The sequence below is a fragment of the Tasmannia lanceolata genome, unplaced genomic scaffold (genome assembly GCF_043159265.1).
Source record: "Tasmannia lanceolata isolate RefF3 unplaced genomic scaffold, GAP_Taslan_0.1 ptg000012l, whole genome shotgun sequence".
Taxonomy (NCBI): domain Eukaryota; kingdom Viridiplantae; phylum Streptophyta; class Magnoliopsida; order Canellales; family Winteraceae; genus Tasmannia; species Tasmannia lanceolata.
This window is the reverse complement of record NW_027518689.1, coordinates 18,472,749-18,490,580: the sequence shown is the minus strand read 5'-3', so window position 1 is coordinate 18,490,580 and position 17,832 is coordinate 18,472,749. Positions and strand designations below refer to the sequence as shown.

The window sequence follows — 17,832 nt, the reverse complement described above, 5'->3', positions numbered from 1 at the left end:
TGCTCATTCACATAATCATCAGAAGTGCAAATAGACGAGAACAAACACTCAAACAGGTAACACTGGATTTTCAAAAAAATTGTTAATTTTGATTAATTTATGTTTAGCTATGGTCCCATAGTCCATTGAATGCACCATGGTGAAAAAAATTTGCAAGATACAGTTAAATAGAGCTTGGCTCAATCCTAGTTCTCATACTCTTAGGATGCATACCGCAACCAAAATACTCACAGAAATCTCTGACAAAGAAATGCACTAATAGCGAAAAAGGGAGGGTCAGATGGAGTTAATAGGGTTAAAGATGTAGTTAATAGGGTGAAAGAAATTGATCCATGTAATTTTAGATAAATATGTACTCATTGGTCCAAAACTGTAATGGATATGAATCTATTAAACCCCATACACTAGCGTCAATCAATGAAAGAAATGAAGAGAAACAACAAACTAAATCCAGAAAATAGATGAAATACTATTGCAAAAATCAACATCAACTCCAGAGAAGCAAATGATAAATGATTTATAACTTATAACGATTATGAAACTATCTGAGAGATCAACAGTACTGCCTATTGCTTGTTTTCATATAAGAAGGTAACTTACTAATAATTGTGAATAGTAACAAATATCGACTATCACGGCAAATCCATCATAGTCTTCTGTTGATTGTGAGCTCTCATTCCTTGAGATAGTCTCAAGCTACCAAATCTGAAAAAGAAAAACAAGAAAAAAATTTCATGTAATAGAGTAGTGTGCATCCTGTTTTTTTTTTTTTTTTGTTAAACCTAATTCCTCAGTACCTCTATGCAGCCATGATGATGAGGGTCTTAGCTTCTCTGCAGAGCAGAAGTGAATCAAGAAAACCTGTTGGAGATAGGATTTAAAAAAAAAATAAAAAAAATTCAGTTTCCATTTCGAGATAAGAAGTATGAAGGAAATAAAAGCTAAACAACAGATGCAATGATTTTGAATTTTCTGTAATTTGATAAACCATAGCTTATATTTGAAATGTCATCCAAAAAAGAGAAATTTCTTTTACAAAGATGATATCGAAAATTTCTTCTCAAAGTTACAAAATCAGTCACTCAGATGGGCTTCTTAAGTGGTGTGCCTACAATGGTTTGGGTGGTTGGAAACAAACCAAAACTCATCTCAAAAAGACTGGATTAGATCAATGAAATCAACTGACTATACCCAAAAAGAGATGGGGGGCACTTTCATTCTTGTACAAGCACTACTGGTCAGATACTGTTGAACACAAAGGTAACTTTAGAGGGATATGATACTACTCTCTTTAATTTTAGAGGACTACGAGGGTCAACTTTAAGGAGACATGAGTCTCATTAACAAATATATCAATTTAACATGCTTTTTGATAATTCTTTTCCCTTATGATTTGTGTTTTATGGTGCTTAACATATGACAGAGATCGACATATATGATGAGGCAATCCTACTTCCCAATTCGGATGCTGACGCTATTTACTTGGGAGTCATAGTTGCTTGCATTGTTCTTACTGCCATCTTCCTTGTTGACATCTATTATTAGCTCCAATTCTTGCACGCATGTAGGCAGTACTGCCTCTGCCCATGGAGAAGATACAAACATAACAAACTACGAATAATTCATGGTTCAGAATCAGAAGAGCCAGAAGACCCACAGTGTCTCATATGCTTCTATCATTTTGGGCAAAGCTTACTTCGGGAGCTTCCTTGCGGCCACATTTTTCATTATAGTTGCATAAAACAATAGATACTACTCGGCAAACCTTGCCTAATTGCTGCCGGTCTATATAGATAAGTATGCTTGAAAACAAGTCCTCAACAAGTCTCTATAATTAATTTTTTTAATAATCTGTCTTCTTATTGTTAAATGAAAATTCCCCCTTATTTATTATCTTTTCATCTTTGAATACTTTGCTTCCAAGTTGTACTTTTATTCAGGAAGGGAATTGTCATTTAAAAGTGCAATGAAACCCTGACTAAAAGTGCAACCTGGAAGCAAAGTTTTCAAAGATGAGAAGATGAGAAAATAAGGGGGGAATTTTCATTTAAAAATAGGAAGACAGATTATTGAAAAAAAGTTAATTATAGGGATTTGTTTTCAAGCATACTTATCTATATAGACCGGAGGCAGATTGGACAAGGTTTGCCGATTAATATCCATTGTTCTATGTAGCTACAATGAAAGATGTAGCCGCAAGGAAGATTCCGAAGTAAGTTTTGCCCAAAAAGACAGAAGCATATGAGACACTGTGGGTCTTCTGGTGTTATTTTTGAACCATGAATTGTTGGTAGTTTGTTAAGTTTATATCTTCTCCATGGGCGGAGGCAGTACTGCCTACATTTGTGCAGAAAGTTGAGCTGATAATGGAATTCAACAAGGAAGATGGTAGTAGGGCCATATATATCACTTCCCGGGCGTGTTGAATTTAAGGTTTGGAAATTCGATCGGCCACCACCAACCTCGCAAGTGACAAAGTCTAATGTTCTGCGCGATTCCTAAGGGCAGCCATGAAAAAGAGAAGATGCTCAAACCTTAAGCTCAAGCTCTTTGCCCTGCCATTGATAAATTTCTGTGTGTCATAAAATCTTCTCATCTTCTTTCTCTATACGCTTTGATCTTCTTTTGTTAATTGCTGAAAAATCTCTCTATACATTATCCAGGACTAAGACCGGTACATTCAAGGACGGAGATCTTTTGGTCAACAAGGATGGCTTACGAATAGTTCCACAGGACGAACAACATGAGGTGCACCTCTTTTTGTTGCTAGTGTTCTTGTTACAATTGTGGCTCATTACAAAATCTTGCATACAGAAAAAACATAAGACTGCTTTGTTTGGAAACAGCTCAATAAACTGAAGTCTCTGAAGTTTTGTGATTTGTGGGTTTTTTCTTCTTCTCTTTTGGTTAATTATTATTGGTGGAATAAGACAACCCCATCTGTATTAGGTTTTGTTTGTTGAAATTTGATTGTTAAGTATGAGAGATCTCACAGTTGGATCATCTTGGTGGTAGTAGATTGGGAAAGTAGGTTAGATGAGGCAAGCTAAATAAATTAGGATATTAGGTTTGATTTGATTTGGTGGTAAATTGAGGTACGCAGGCGTACTAGGTAACTATATTAGATTGAGATTATCTCTTTCCTTCTTTATATTAAATCTTCCTATGTTTATCCTTTAGGTGTTCTATTTGAACACCCATTAGGTTCATTGTAAATGATGGAGAATTAATAGAAGATTTCCATTTTATCATTGAATGTGTAGAGAGTGACACCTGAAGTGGAAATTAGTTCTAGAATTGCTTCATAGCCGCATACAATGTGAGTGATATTTTAAGGGATTGGAGGAAGATTGTCATGGAGAAGGGTGGGAAGCCTAAAAGTTCCCCAAATTTTCCCAAAATGATCTGTATTAGGATATATGTATAATAGGTACAGGTAACATAAACCTAATAGGAAGCAAGAAACTTTTAGTCTGCCCCTCCTCTAAAAGAGATTGAAAAATAGGGAGAAAACCCAATAAGTTTTGGGGGTGCTTTTGCACTATATTTATGGTGAAATACAAGTTGTTTCGATGAAATACATAAAAAACATGTGCTTAATCGCCTGTAACTACTTGTGTCTAAAATTCAAAATACATAACCAAAATAACGTCATAATCTACCACTCTATTGATCCAACGGCCAGATCTTTATAGATCCGATCTTATACATTCTAACATGCCCCCTCAAATGTGTGTCTACATACGTTTGATTACAATAAAATATCCTAGAAATGTAATTAAAATCCATCGATGATGCACGGGTGAGTTTTCATGGGTCGGCTTTGCATGCTGATCCTCGTTGAAAGTGGTCACTATGGACCAGGCCTCAGTAGGCAAATGTGGGTCTCGCTGGGCCTTGATTGGTTTTGAGTAGCGATACGCATGAGATCTTGAATAAATCTCTCAGGCACGCACTCAAAAGAAATTGAGACACCTCAACTGAGTATAATAACTATTTCAGCCACGCACCTCTACTGAGGCATCTCAACTGAAATAGACTAAAGAAGGAAATAGAAATGTAAAGATAGATAAAAATAGTATTTGAAAAATAAGATGAATAGACAACGAACGACATGTGACGGCAAATATCATTACAAAAAGCATGAATGAAGAGCATGAAACTATGATTTCTGAGAGTGTAACTTGTTTGAGAGAGTTGCAAATATCAAATTTGGGAGTGAGATAAAATCACTTCGGAGGAATGAAGGGGTGTAGGGAGTAAAATGAAAGGGTGATATTTGCAACTGTAGAATGGAAGTGCCGAAGAAGGTGTGCTGGTATCAATTTCGAGTGAGTGGATGTAACTAATTAAGTGGTAAGTAAATGTGCGTATGAGGATAGTTGGAAAAATTGAAATGAAATGAAATGCGGATGCAGATATCAAGTTGGGGACTAACAGAGGAGGGGTGGCATAGTGGATAGTGTTAACTTGGGGATAAGATTTCCTTGGAAGATGAAACCGTCAACTTTCTCCTTGATATAGTAGCTATCACAGGGTCGTTTTGCTCCTACTCAAAGCCAACCTGTGATGGCCCAAGTCCTTCCAACGTAGTCAGCCAACCCAACCCTCGAGGCTCTCTCAAGAAAGGGACAAGGCACACAGGCAAACACAAGTAAGACAAAGGGACACCAAATTTTAACATGGTTCGGCCCAATCAATGCCTACTCCATAGCAATCTCTATTGCTTTCACCCTTACAGATTCTCACTAGGCCAACAGCCTTTACAAGGAAGATCTCTTGGCCAAAAATGCTTTTGCAAAGAAGCTCTCCCTCAAAGTAGACTCACATCCCCATTGCTTTGGTGAATGGGGCATTTTTCTTTTCCCACATATAGGCTAGTTTTGGGAATTTTGGCAACCAACTCAAGGCCATTGGCCAACATACAAGCTGCCCTTAGGCCATTGGCCAATGTAAAATTGCCCACAAGGGCCATGTACTCATGCACTTACAATGACAAGCCAACAAGTGGCATAACTGCCCCAAACCGTCTAGCCATGTTGAGAGTGCAACAACCACAATCTTTTTTTTTTGAGAAGGTAATGAAAAATGCATTGAATCAAAGAGAAGTACATAGGGACAAGATGTCCCCAGGATCAACAATGACAATGCCAAAGAAAAAAACCCCGCCCGAAATCGGGGAAAAAGAAAAAACCGAAAAAAAATTTACATCTCAAGAGCTGAGTGAAGAAGCAGAGATGCGCGATCTACCCTGGCCTTAGCAAGCACATCCACAAGATCATTGCCCGATCGGCGCGTATGCTTAAGCACCGGCCGAATAGCAGCAACCAAATCCCTAACCGCATCGATCTTAAAAGCGAGACGCCATGGCCTAGAGATCTTGTTTCCAGCCCACGCAATGACATTGGAGGAGTCGCCTTCTGCAATGAGTGGACCAAGGTCATTGTGGACATACCACCGCAGCCCGAACAGTAGAGCCGACACCTCCGCTTCATTTGCATCACAAATACCCAGTGTCCCCAAGAAGGACATGCAGATATTAGCGGAGTGATCTCGGATAACACCCCCAATTCCAACCCTGCCGGGATGGCCACGCGAACTCCCATCAAAATTTAGTTTAAACCATCCCACAGGGGGAGGTTTCCATTAAGGCATTATCTGATGCACAGCTTTCCGCTCCGAAGTCACCACCGCACAATTTCGAAGTATTTCTCCTGTCGAATAGTGGATACAGGCATACAGCCTTTGGCTTTAGCCCAGTTCATAATAGATAATTTTATCTCAAAGATAACATTGTTCCAACCCCGCTCCTTTCCACAAAAGATACGGTTGTTACGTTCTGCCCACAGATGCCACACAATGGCGTACGGAATTGAGAGCCACATGGTATCACCAAGGCAGCCAGCCAACACACCCCACCAATTATGGATTACATTGCTAATGTTTCCCTGTAGAACCCATGAAAAGCCGAAAAACCTGAGAATTCCCATCCATACCTTGAAAGAGAATGGGCATAGAAGGAAAAGATGGTCAGAACTTTCTTCCGCATTTTTGCATAGAACACAACGGTTAGCTAAATGAAATCCCCGGGCCTTCAACCTTTCACAAGTGTTAATTCCATCGAGCAGTAAGGTCCAGAGAATGCCCTTAATACGAGGCGGAGCGATATTTCTCTAGATTTTGGTCAGCGGAGATCCAATTTCCCCATCCACTGCCGTATAGAAGTCGACCCAAAAACAGATAGAAGTACCCGATCCCGGTTTGTACTGCACTAGAGGTAGAAACGCGTCCCTAGCATAAGATACAGACTTCCAAATGCCGGACCCTTGATACCCCATTGCAGATCCAATTCCCCCATCCACTGCCATATTTTTCACCCACCACATTCTGCCATAAAGCATCTTTTTCCGTGCCAAAGCGCCAAAACCATTTGCCCAGCAGGGCTTTATTCTGTAGTCGGATTTTGCCAATGCCCAAACCCCCGTTTCTCTTGGAGCGACACACCTGTTTCCATGCAATAAGGTGCTTAAGCCTCTTCCCCCCTTCTTTACCTACCCAGAGGAAATCCCTTTGGATTTTTTCAATGCGAGAAGCAACTCCCGCGGGGATCTTGAAGGCCGACATAAAATATACCGGCATATTCGCAAGTGCGGCTTTAATTAAGGTAATGCGACCACCAAACGATAGATAGTTTTTCTTCCACGATGCAAGCTTCCTTTCGATCCTCTCAATTACCGGATCCCATTGCGAGGCTTTTGGGATACTGTACCCCAAAGGCAGTCCCAGATATTTTATAGGAAGCGTGGCAACTTGACACGCAAGGGTCTCAGCATAAGCGACACAGGTAGACGAATCCACATTTATACCGGCAATCGCATTTTTAGATAGATTGATTTTCAGGTCGGAAATAATCTTGAACCATCGAAAGATCCGTTTCACGTTAATAACCTGATTGATATTCTCTTCCAGAAATAGAATAGACAGCGAATTGCAAATGCGATATAGGAGAGGAAGCCACAGGGCCAGGAGCGAGACCGTGAATATAACCACAAGATTCAGCCTTGACAATAAGCGAATGCAACGACTCGGCCACAATGATAAACAAGGGGCTAATGGATCACCTTGACGCAGCCCACGGGTACAGCCAAAATACCCTTCAGGTGTCCCGTTGATGATGATAGAAAACATAGCAGATTTAAGGCAAGCCGATATCCAAGAGCGCCACTTATGACTGAAGCCCATGCGGGATTGAATATAGTCAAGAACCTCCCAATCCATGTGGTCATATGCTTTTTCAATATCAACCCTAATCAGCAAACCATGTTCCCCCTTTCTCCTTGTGGTATTGAGAATCTCGTTAGCTATCAGGATGCCGTCTAGAATTTGATGGTCGGAGACAAACGCACCCTGGTATTTTGAGATAACCTCTTTCATGACAGCACAAAGGCGGCTCACCAGAAGCTTATAGATCCCATGAAGAGGACTGATAGGCCGAAAATCCTGTAAAGATTCTGCCCCGTCCTTTTTCGGTATAAGAGTGAGGAATGTAGAGTTCATCTCCTTACTGATGAACCCCCTCTCGTGGAACTTTTTCATAAAAGCGAACACATCAGATTTTATGATATCCCAGTATCGTTGATAGAAACCGGTCAGAAATTCATCAAGACCAGGTGCCTTATCCTTTTGTAGCGATGACAGCGCCCCCTCAAGCTCCTCGATTGAGAAAGGGCGTTCAAGCCATTCAGCCCGATCAACAGAGATACGATTGAAATGGAGACCATCGAACTTAGGCCGCCGATCATACTTCCGGGTATATAAGTTCTTATAGAACTCCTGCACATTGCGATGGATTATCTCCATATCATCAACAAGCACACCGTTGATGGATAAACAACGAATAGAGTTAATGCACCGACGATTGGAAGCCATCCGATGGAAGAACTTAGTATTATTATCCCCCTCTTTGAGCCAAACCGCCCGGGACTTTTGGCGCCAGCTCATTTCCTCGCGTCTGAGAATTTCATCATATTCCAATTTATGGTTCGCCCGAGATTGGTGCTCGAGATCAGATAATGGTTCAGATTCTTCTTTGAAATACAAGCATGATAATGCCTGTAAAAGCTCAGCCTTTCACTTCTCCGTTTTTACCATCTCACCGCGAGACCAAGATTTGATGAAGCCTTTCAGAGCTTGAATTTTTTACAGATAACATACCCTTTCCGTCCCTCCCCCGAAAACGAAGCCCACCACCCTTCAATAGAGTCATTGAGAAACGAGGACTCACACCACGCCATGTCCATCTTAAACGGGAGCGGCCCATCACGGCTCTCCGAGAGCTCTAGCCTCTAGCAAGATCAGGTTATGATCTGAGATAGGCTTAGGCAATGCGCTTTGAGAGATAGAGGGAAAGGCTTCTAGCCATTCTCTGGATAGAAGAATGCGGTCCAAGCGACTCATCACTAATCGGTCCTGATTTTTAGACCATGTGAAACGAGCACCGGATAATGGTAGGTCCACAATTTCAGCTTCCATGATAAAATCTGGAAAATTACGCATACTGCCATACTGGTAGTAATCCGGCCCGTTCGATTTTTCTCTTGTGGGAATCAGATGGTGTTAAAATCACCCCCCACAATCTACGGACCGGCCCAAAGACTCCGAATATTAATCAATTCAGTCCATAATCCGCTCCTCTCCCGAGCACGTACAGGTCCATATACAGCTGTGAATAACCAGTTTTTGGAGGTGGCCCTATCCGAGAAAAGGTTAGATACGGAGTGATCCTGAATCCAACTTTCCGCCATAGAGAACAAAGACTCCTTCCATACAACTATGATACCCCCGGATGCACCAATTGCGTCTTTCGTACCCATTCCCGATTCACCCTCCCCCAGAATTTATTAATATTGACATCAGCCACCCCAGCCAGCTTTGATTCAGAAATTGCTAAAATATCAGGGCTGCGGGAAGTGCAAAGATCCTTGACCACCAGCACCTTCAGATCCGAACCCATACCCCTTTTATTCCAAAAGACAATCTTCATGGTAACAATCTTCAACTCCCCGGTTCCCAACATCCGAAAAACCCCCATACGGAGTGATCCAGAATCCAACTTTCCGCCATAGAGAACAAAGACTCCTTCCATACAACTATGATACCCCCGGATGCACCAATTGCATCTTTCGATACCCATTCTCGATTCACCCTCCCCCAGAATTTATTAATATTGACATCAGCCACCTCAGCCAGCTTTGATTCAGAAATTGCTAAAATATCAGGGCTGCGGGAAGTGCAAAGATCCTTGACCGCCAGCACCTTCTGATCCGAACCCATACCCCTTTTATTCCAAAAGACAATCTTCATGGTAACAATCTTCAACTCCCCGGTTCCCAACAACTGAAAAACCCCCATCTCAGCGCAGGCTCCGCAGCTCCCGCGACCCCCTTGGTTTTGATTTACAACTTGAAGGAGGGATCCCCTCAGCATCCCTCCCTACAATCTCCTTGAACATTCTTCGAGTTGCCGGAATGTTCTCTTTATACTGTGTGCCAATATCATCCGCCATCAAAGCCATTCCCCAAAATCGTCAGTTTTATCCGTAGAATCCGCGACCAGATTCCCGCCCCCCGATGCATGCATTCAAGAACCGTGTTCCGGAGTTCTATTTCTAGTGAATCCTGATTGGAAGAGCCCATTGAGCTCTCCTCCAGCACTGTCACATTTTTGCCCCTCGGATTGTCGTGGACCAGCCCTGCATTCCCGTTCAAACATGGCGAGACCACCCTCGAATTTGCATAATCCCCCTTCACAGATTCAGATTCTAGCCCATTTAAATCAGTCATGACATTTGCCCCCACACTTCCTTCACCATTTTCCTCCATCGAAGGATCCCCCATTATAGATACAATATCCAAGCCATTTATGTGAGAAACCGCCAGGTCGTCGATTCACCCCTCAGCATTCACCCCCAGCGAAGTCGAGGGTTTGGGCCCGGTTGAGATGATGGTATCCCTCACTCCAAGACTCACATCACCATTTGATATCTTTCGTTTGTGTTTAATAAACTCTCGAACGATCTCCTCACGATTTGGAAACTCATTCGCGGCCGGTTGACGCTTCCATGATCTAAATCGGATTTTTTTTATAGGGACGGTAACCACGATGTTTCTTCCAGCGTGAAGATAGGTATCCTCTGAGGGGAGCACGCCTAATATTCTTCGGATGGGAGAGATTTACACCAAGGCATAGTGTTTCACCCGGATTTCTAGAGAATACGTTTTCATTACTCAATAATGCCCAGCTGTCACCATCTCGCTGCCCATGACTTCGATATGGCCACGTGGCCCGATAGGACCCAACAGATGTCCAGCATGCGCGTGATCCGTCAGGTTCAGAAACCGCCCGCGACTTGGCCGTATGCATGTTACCCACTAGCTGTCCTGCTTCCTTGCCCAACAAGTAATTTCCAGAACCGTCTCTATCTGTCCAGAAAGAGACCCCACTAAAAGATGACACATGTCTTGTACCATCGCCAGTGTGCAACAGAGGAGGCTCCTCCCGCCTCGAAATATCACAATTTGAATGAAGGGTATTGATCGAGTTAGTATCGCCACCAGAGCCACATGTCGTCAGATCCTTACCTTTCCGCTTCTGTTTAGCGTTCCAATCTGGATCGTTGGATAGTGGATTATCCATCAGTAACTGATCGGACGGTGCCATCACTGTCTTCACCGAGCGCACACCAGATGGCTTCCGATGCATAGTTTTGACCGGTGGTCCGCTATCAGCATTACGACCGACCACCTGCCCATTTTCCACACCATGAACACGAGGATGACCACCATCGTCCGCCGGTATCTTGACGTCGATACCAAACTCTTCGGCCACCCCAATGGAATATACACGGTCTTCCACTTTAAGAGATACCACCGAACGTAAGAACTACCATTCGGTCGTAAATACCTTCGCTTTAGCATAACAAAGATTTTGGGGGTCACCCGCGTCTGCGCGAACCTCCATTACCGAACCAAACAGTCCCCAAACAGCTTCGATGGTGGAGATGGCCAAGGCATGCATCAGAATGCCAAAAAATCGAATCCAAATCACCTTAGCACCCGTTTTATACGATGGATTCCAGGGATACAAGGACAGAAGGAACTCACCAAGTGCCCTCCCACCCCGGGCGAAAATATTGTCCGCTTGTTTCTCGTTGGCAAAACCAATTAGCACTTCGTTCCTACTCATTATAAATGGTTCAGGTAAGTCCGGTATCCCCCAAAACCACTTAGCCCAATCCCAGATCTCACCAATCTCCCATTCAGGCTTCTTAATCCTTCCAATCAAGCATGTCTTGAGAAGCTTTATCCTCTCAGCAACTTCGGTGCCGGAGACGATAACACTCCTCCTTCCGCCGTCAATCATTGCCTCCGTTGATCCACCCTCCGGCCCGTGATAGTTATAGTCCTTTTCATTTTCCCGGACCTCCCCACGCCGATTCGTTGTAGCCGGTACATGAGCGTCATCTTTCGTTTTTCCACAATGCCGGCAATCGACACGACGCCGGAAGTTGTGGTAGCCACATCCCCGGCAGAAGCAGTCCTCCGGTAGAACTCGGTTGTTTGCTTCCTGCCCTCCTCTGTTTCTAGGCCGTTGCATGTTCTCCAGTCTTTCAGCGAAGCGCCCTTGGTACTGTTAGCCATTTTCATGCCCACCGTCAAGGCCACCCCGTCCCTTATGCCCAGCGTATTGAGTACGCCAGCCATCCTTCCTACCCTCATCGTTTTGTCGTCTGCCGCCGGGATAGCGCCGGTTGTTCGCATATCCACGCACCATTTCTCAAACCGCCCAACTTATGACTTCTCTTTATGATTTTAGTGATGTGGATGAGCTTCAAAGTACTTCAGGAATCCACTCTAGCCTTCTCCTCTTTTCATGCAATTGGAGATGGATTCCCTCGAATTCCTCTCTGCTTTTCACGTGGATTGAAGCAGGGACCTAGAGGTTCACTTTATAAGCCTCATATGAAGAGACTTCCATCACGTCTCTCCACCCCAATAAAGCAACAACCACAATCTTGGTGCTTCAAAAGTGTGCATGTGCAACATCCTCTTGGCTAAATGCCTTGTTACCACGTGCGTAACTGCAAAACCGCCTAGCAATGTTGCCTCTTGCCGCGGTTTGCCACCCTTTTGCCTAGTTGCACGCCCATTGGCCCATGGCTAACTGCCCGCCGGAGTGTTGTGCGTCATGCCCATGCAATTGGCCAGTTTCGCCCACATTTGGCTCGCTCTTGTCCACCAATGCCATTGATTGGCGCCAATGTCCATAACGACCTGGATTTCCGAACTTTGGCGGGGTCGGTCATTACAAAACCTGCTGGCTATTGTGCATTGCCTTGTGTACCAGTCCTCTTTGCCATGCCCAGCCCATGGCTTTGCTTGGTGCTGCTGCCATCAATACTTGTGTGCTGCCTTGCACACTTATACTATGCCGTCAAGGCTTTTGCCGTGTCCCGTTACCAAGCCCTTCCACACTTGGATTTTCCATGCCATGGTCTTTCTCCCCCCTTGATTGCTTCTTGGCGTAACTCCCCAGGCCCACTTAGCAATTGGCAAGGATGCAAAGTGCCACCACAAGCCAAAGCCTTTGCCATCGAATTTAGGGGGCTGACTATAGCCATCATGATGGCAACCACCCAATATCCTTTGTACAATGTGACATTCTTGTTTCATAAAAGAACAAAAAGAGAGCATGGATTTTCTTTGTTGCGGCCTGGCAAGATCTGGATCACTGAAGGTGGAGAATGCAACGGTGAAAGTCAGGGTTTTGCTCCCGTGGTTTCAGCCGTGAGAACCCTCTAACGCCGCTGAATCGGTTGTTGACGGGAAAGAGGAGAACTAGAAAGAGAACCAACATTCTTAGAAAAGGAAGAAGGTAAGTGATTTATGGTTTTAGTCTAACTGAAGAATGGAGGAAGAAGATCGGATCGAGAACCAGTGCAAAGAAAGGGAATACAACAAAATACTGGTTTCTAGGGCTATCTAAAGCTAAAGCAAGGCAAAAAAAAAATGTTGATGGAGAGTAAATGGGAAGATTTCCAAAACAGAGAAAGCAAATGTGGCATATTTTTTTTAAGCAATACCGGAAGAGAAAAGGTCTGGGCTTTGGAGGAAGGTCTTCGAGAATGGGGAGTATTTAGGTTGGATGGTGTCTGGGCCGACGGGATCACATCTGCCGAGAAAACAATGTAGTCAGTATTGCGCCCAGTGCAGTGCGTGGTGCTCTGATACCATAAAAGAGATTGAAAAATAGGGAGAAAATCCAATACATTTTGGGGTGCTTTTGCACTATATTTATAGAGAAATATTACAAGTAGTTTCCATGAAATACGTGAAAAACATGTGCTTAAGTTCCTATAACTACTTACCATTTAAAAAAAAAAGTCCCTATAACTACCTGTTTTTAAAGTTCAAAATATATAACCAAAATAACTTTCTAATCTACCACTACATTGATCCAACGGTCAATCTAATACCTCCAGGATCAATCCTGGTCAACTTTGACGGAAGTTGTAAAGGCAAACTGGATCGGGAGGGGATTGGGGGACTCTTCCATGACTGTAATGGACAGAAGATTTTATTGTTTTCTGGATTTGTTGGCATATGTGATTTAAATAAAGCTGAAGTCCGTGCCTTGCTATGGGGGCTGAAATGGTTCTCAAAATCTAGAATGGATCCATTGATTATCGAAGGGATATACAGAAAATCATTGACATTCATCCATTGGAAAGTTTCACATGAAGACAGTCGAACTTATCTGTGGGTGCTCATTCAACAATATCGTTTCCTATACATGTTTCAGATGTGTTACTGACTATCGGCCATCATTGACTTGTCTATACTGATATTGTTTTGAGAAGGCAAGTGGAGCACAAACACAGCCCCAACAACGAAATTAATTACAGAGTAGTCGTTTCATTCCGTCGATTCACGTCTTGATAAGCCCCCCCCACAACCCCCCCGAAAATTTGCTAATCTATCTTCTAAACTATTGTCCTTGTGGATATGAATACATAAGAATTTAGCCAACTTGGAAATGATATCATGCATCTCGAGAAAGAGTCTCCAAAATTTCCAAGGAAGAAAGATTTGCTTGTTAAGCCACCAAATTATGTTGACCGCATCACGCTTGATCCAAAGATTCTTAAATTTTCCCTTCTTAAGTAGTCTTAGACCGGTCTAGGCTGCCATGATTTCATCTTAAATTGCATTGGCCTCATCCCAGGGGCTTGCAAAATCCGTAATTATTTCACCACAGGCATCCATGATGATTCCTCCAATACTTGCCCTCCTAACTTCTGAAGACTTGACAGCAGTAACTTTACTACCACCATCAAAATTAAGCTTGATCCATCTAGGAGGGTTAGCGCATAAGTCCGGGCAGCTAGCCAAGGGAAGCAAACACTCACTAATCGTAATCCAAGCATTCATAACATCATTAAGAATTTAAGATGAACGTTAGTGAAATCCTTACTCTTAGAAGCTCTTTCAGTAACTTCAACAATGATCATGTTGGTAAGCTGCCCAAGAGTCTTTGATCCTTCCTTTCTTTCCAAATGAGCCAGATACACGATGGTAAAACATTTTTCGTAGACATTGAGTCCTCTTATTACCGACATAGGAGTCCTACCACTGTCAGAAATCAAGAATGTTGAAGGGTACTGGGATAGGATAGACTTGGAAGTTAGAACTGACCAAGGGAAAAACTCCAAATGTGCAAGCTCCAAGGACATTGAGAAAAGTCTTGGGTCGGAGTTTTATCAGGGATGCTACAGAATGAGCAATCTCTAGCCGAACAAATATGTCTTCTGATGGATCCCCATTTAGGATCTTACCGTGAATTACACACCATAAAAGTGCAAATGCTTTAGGCAAGAAGATGATTTCGAGATATTTGGAAAAGTCTGAGATGGAGGATCATGGCAGACTATAGGGTAGTAAGATTTAACTGAGAAGGTGCTTCACTGGTCAGGGAGCCAAACAATCTGGTCGTTACAACTCGAGGATTGGAGATAGAAATACCAAGCCTATTAATCATGTCAAGGAACTTACAGAAATCACTAGGGGAATCTCCTTATCTAAGAATAGGGGAGATGGAGGGAGAAGCAAAATGACCAAGCCTATTACTGATGTCAAGGAACTTACAGGAATTGCTAAAGGGAATCTCCTTGTCTAACAATAGGGGAGATGGAGGAAGAGGCTCTGTCTCTGCTAGGATAACTTGTTAAAACTTATTAATGTTATAGGTGTTACAGACTCGAAATCTGTTGGACTTTGCCTGCGCAGGTTCGAATCCTGCTGTCGACGTTATCTATATTTTCCATTTCAAAAATAAAAATAAAAATTAATGTTATAGGTGACATTGCACAATTATAATTTTTGTAAAAAGAACAAAAACCTACAAAACTCTCACATTACACTTGAATCAAACAATGATGTAATTACACTCACATTACACTTGAATCAAACAATGCCGTAATCAAACAATGTTGTAATTACAATCAAACAAAGCTGAAGCAAACGCTTGAATCAACTCAACTCATAGAAGCAGAAATTACACTCACATACAATAACAGTGGGTGTGTGGGTTTTCACTTTTAACTTGTAACTAACAATAGAAAAATATGTACACACTATAACTTATGTAACTCGGGTCGGGTCGGGTCGGGCCCCTTCAAACCCGGCTCGACCCGAGATTCATGCGGGCTTTTGAATGCTCAACCCGGCTCGACCCGAAACCCATGAAACCTGAACCCGACCCAGGTTATTTTCGGGTCGGGTCGATGCGGGTCGGGTAAAACCCGGCTCGAGTTGCAGCCCTACTTTTCATTCACTAGATCCACATAATAACCATGTTCCAACCTGGATCGGTTGATCTTGGGTGTTGGCAATTATTATACTATCAGATCCCATCGATGATACCTATAGGGAAGAAAAAGAAAGAGGATACCAAATTTAACATTTATACCTAAATAAAGAAAAAAAGATGGACAAAGGAAGAAAAAGTAAGAAAAATGGGAATCAAAGAAAAGAAGAAGATCCAAAATATAGTAAACTTGAACTTAAATTGTCAAAGATCTTGTCTTGAATCAAAGTAAAGAAGAAAACCCATAATATAACGACTTAAGCTCAAATTGCCAAAGATGATGTTTTTTTTGTCAGAATTCACATACTTTTTTCCGAACAATCTCTATTCAACCGTCCACCATAGTTTGGGTGGAAAAGAACCTCTCAAATAAGCTAGAACAGACCTGACTTTCGACTATCCTTGAAAACTTTTCCGAACGAAATCAATGTCATGTCACTCCAATAAGCGAAGCAGGGGGTAAGGCTGCGTAATCTAGCCCTCCCCAGACCCCGCAATGGCGGGAGGCTCGTGCACTGGGCCTCCCTTTTTTTGTAGACAAAGTGTTTTTAGGCATTTAAGAGGGTCAGGAATGAAAGCCCTCGGCGATTTACCTTCTTGAGAGGAGAAAATTTTATTTTGTATTGACTTGAAGTGGTAATTTCCACCCTAAGTCGCAGGCAATCACTAGGCGCCAAGGAGATTGACTAGTAAATATAAACGGAGGGCTGAAATTTCCCTAGCAACTACAGACATTTTTCCTTCCTCAATAAAATCACACGTGCTTGCATGTATGAGAGAGACATCTCTAGTTCAGCTAGATATTTGTTCTTTTGTTCCCTGGGCATATGACTTTGGAAAATGTCAGAGAGGAGAAAGATATTGAGGATTGTGCCTTTTGCAAAGTGATCCCTTTAAAATAAATATCACAGGCTTTTCATTATTTATAGGCCTATCAGTGTTATTCACTTTTTGAGAAATAGTTCTTACATATTCTCCTTGAACATGCACAGGTTATTCAAATGAATATCTTGGAGAGTGTTAGCAAACAGATTAAAGTCAAATCAATTCCAGAGCCATATCTTGCTGCCATCACTAAGCAGGTCAGTGTTACACGGCGGAATAAATTCTTATTCCTTTGTTTTCCTTGAGAGTTGATGTACTTCACATGTAAATTATTTCTTTCCTGCTTTTTCTTCTATGCAGGTGCTTTAGGGTTTGATATATCTTCATCACGGAAAACACATAATTCACAGGGATTTAAAACCATCCAATTCATGAATCAATCATAGAGGAGAAGCCAAGATAACTGACTTTGGTGTGAGTGCCGTATTGACAAGTACCTCCATTCTAGGGTTTCTACTTCTATTCTTTTCTGTTTATTTCCTTTTTTTCTATTTTTTTTATTTTAGGATTTTTTTTTTGTTTTTCAATTTTTAGTCTTCTATTTCTAGGGATCCTGTTTTCCAGGTTTTTTCAAGGGGTAGAAAAAAAGGGTTGTATTTACCAAAAAGCCTCAGAACTAGCAAAAAGGGAAATGTTATCAGCACTACTGTATTTTGATGAGGGCACTCTTCACTTTATTAAAAGTACGGTATGGCCCGCACCATACGATGCCGTCATAGTGCAATACAACACAACTCTCAGCACTATTTTTTCCATGTCTTCATTCGTCATCTAAGCCGATAAACTTGTTAAATCTTCATCGTAAGGATTTTTTTCATGAAAAATTGCTGTCTCCTAACGGTGAAAGAGAGAGATTTGAGAGGGCTGATTCAGATGAGAACGATAGTGGCTAAAAATCAGTAAATAGCCATCGGATTTTGAGTTGAATTTTTTGTTTTCTGATTTTTATCCCCTTCTCACCACCTGGAGACATTATTTTATTGATTTTCAGCCACTACACCCACTCAATTCCTCTCTGATTTC

At 42.2% G+C, this 17,832-nt stretch overlaps 1 long non-coding RNA gene across 2 annotated transcripts in view; it reads left to right on the top strand.

Annotated features, from left to right (window-relative positions):
- Positions 1–17,540, top strand: part of LOC143887677 (uncharacterized) — a 35,726-nt gene extending 18,186 nt beyond the window's left edge. The window contains exons 4-7 of one of the 2 annotated variants that reach the window (XR_013254331.1): positions 1,424–2,574; positions 2,664–2,748; positions 16,917–17,006; positions 17,110–17,540. This is a non-coding gene — a long non-coding RNA (uncharacterized LOC143887677). The remainder of the gene's footprint in view (positions 1–1,423; positions 2,575–2,663; positions 2,749–16,916; positions 17,007–17,109) is intronic. The other variant, XR_013254330.1, reaches the window with a different exon arrangement.
- Positions 17,541–17,832: the final 292 nt, after the last annotated feature.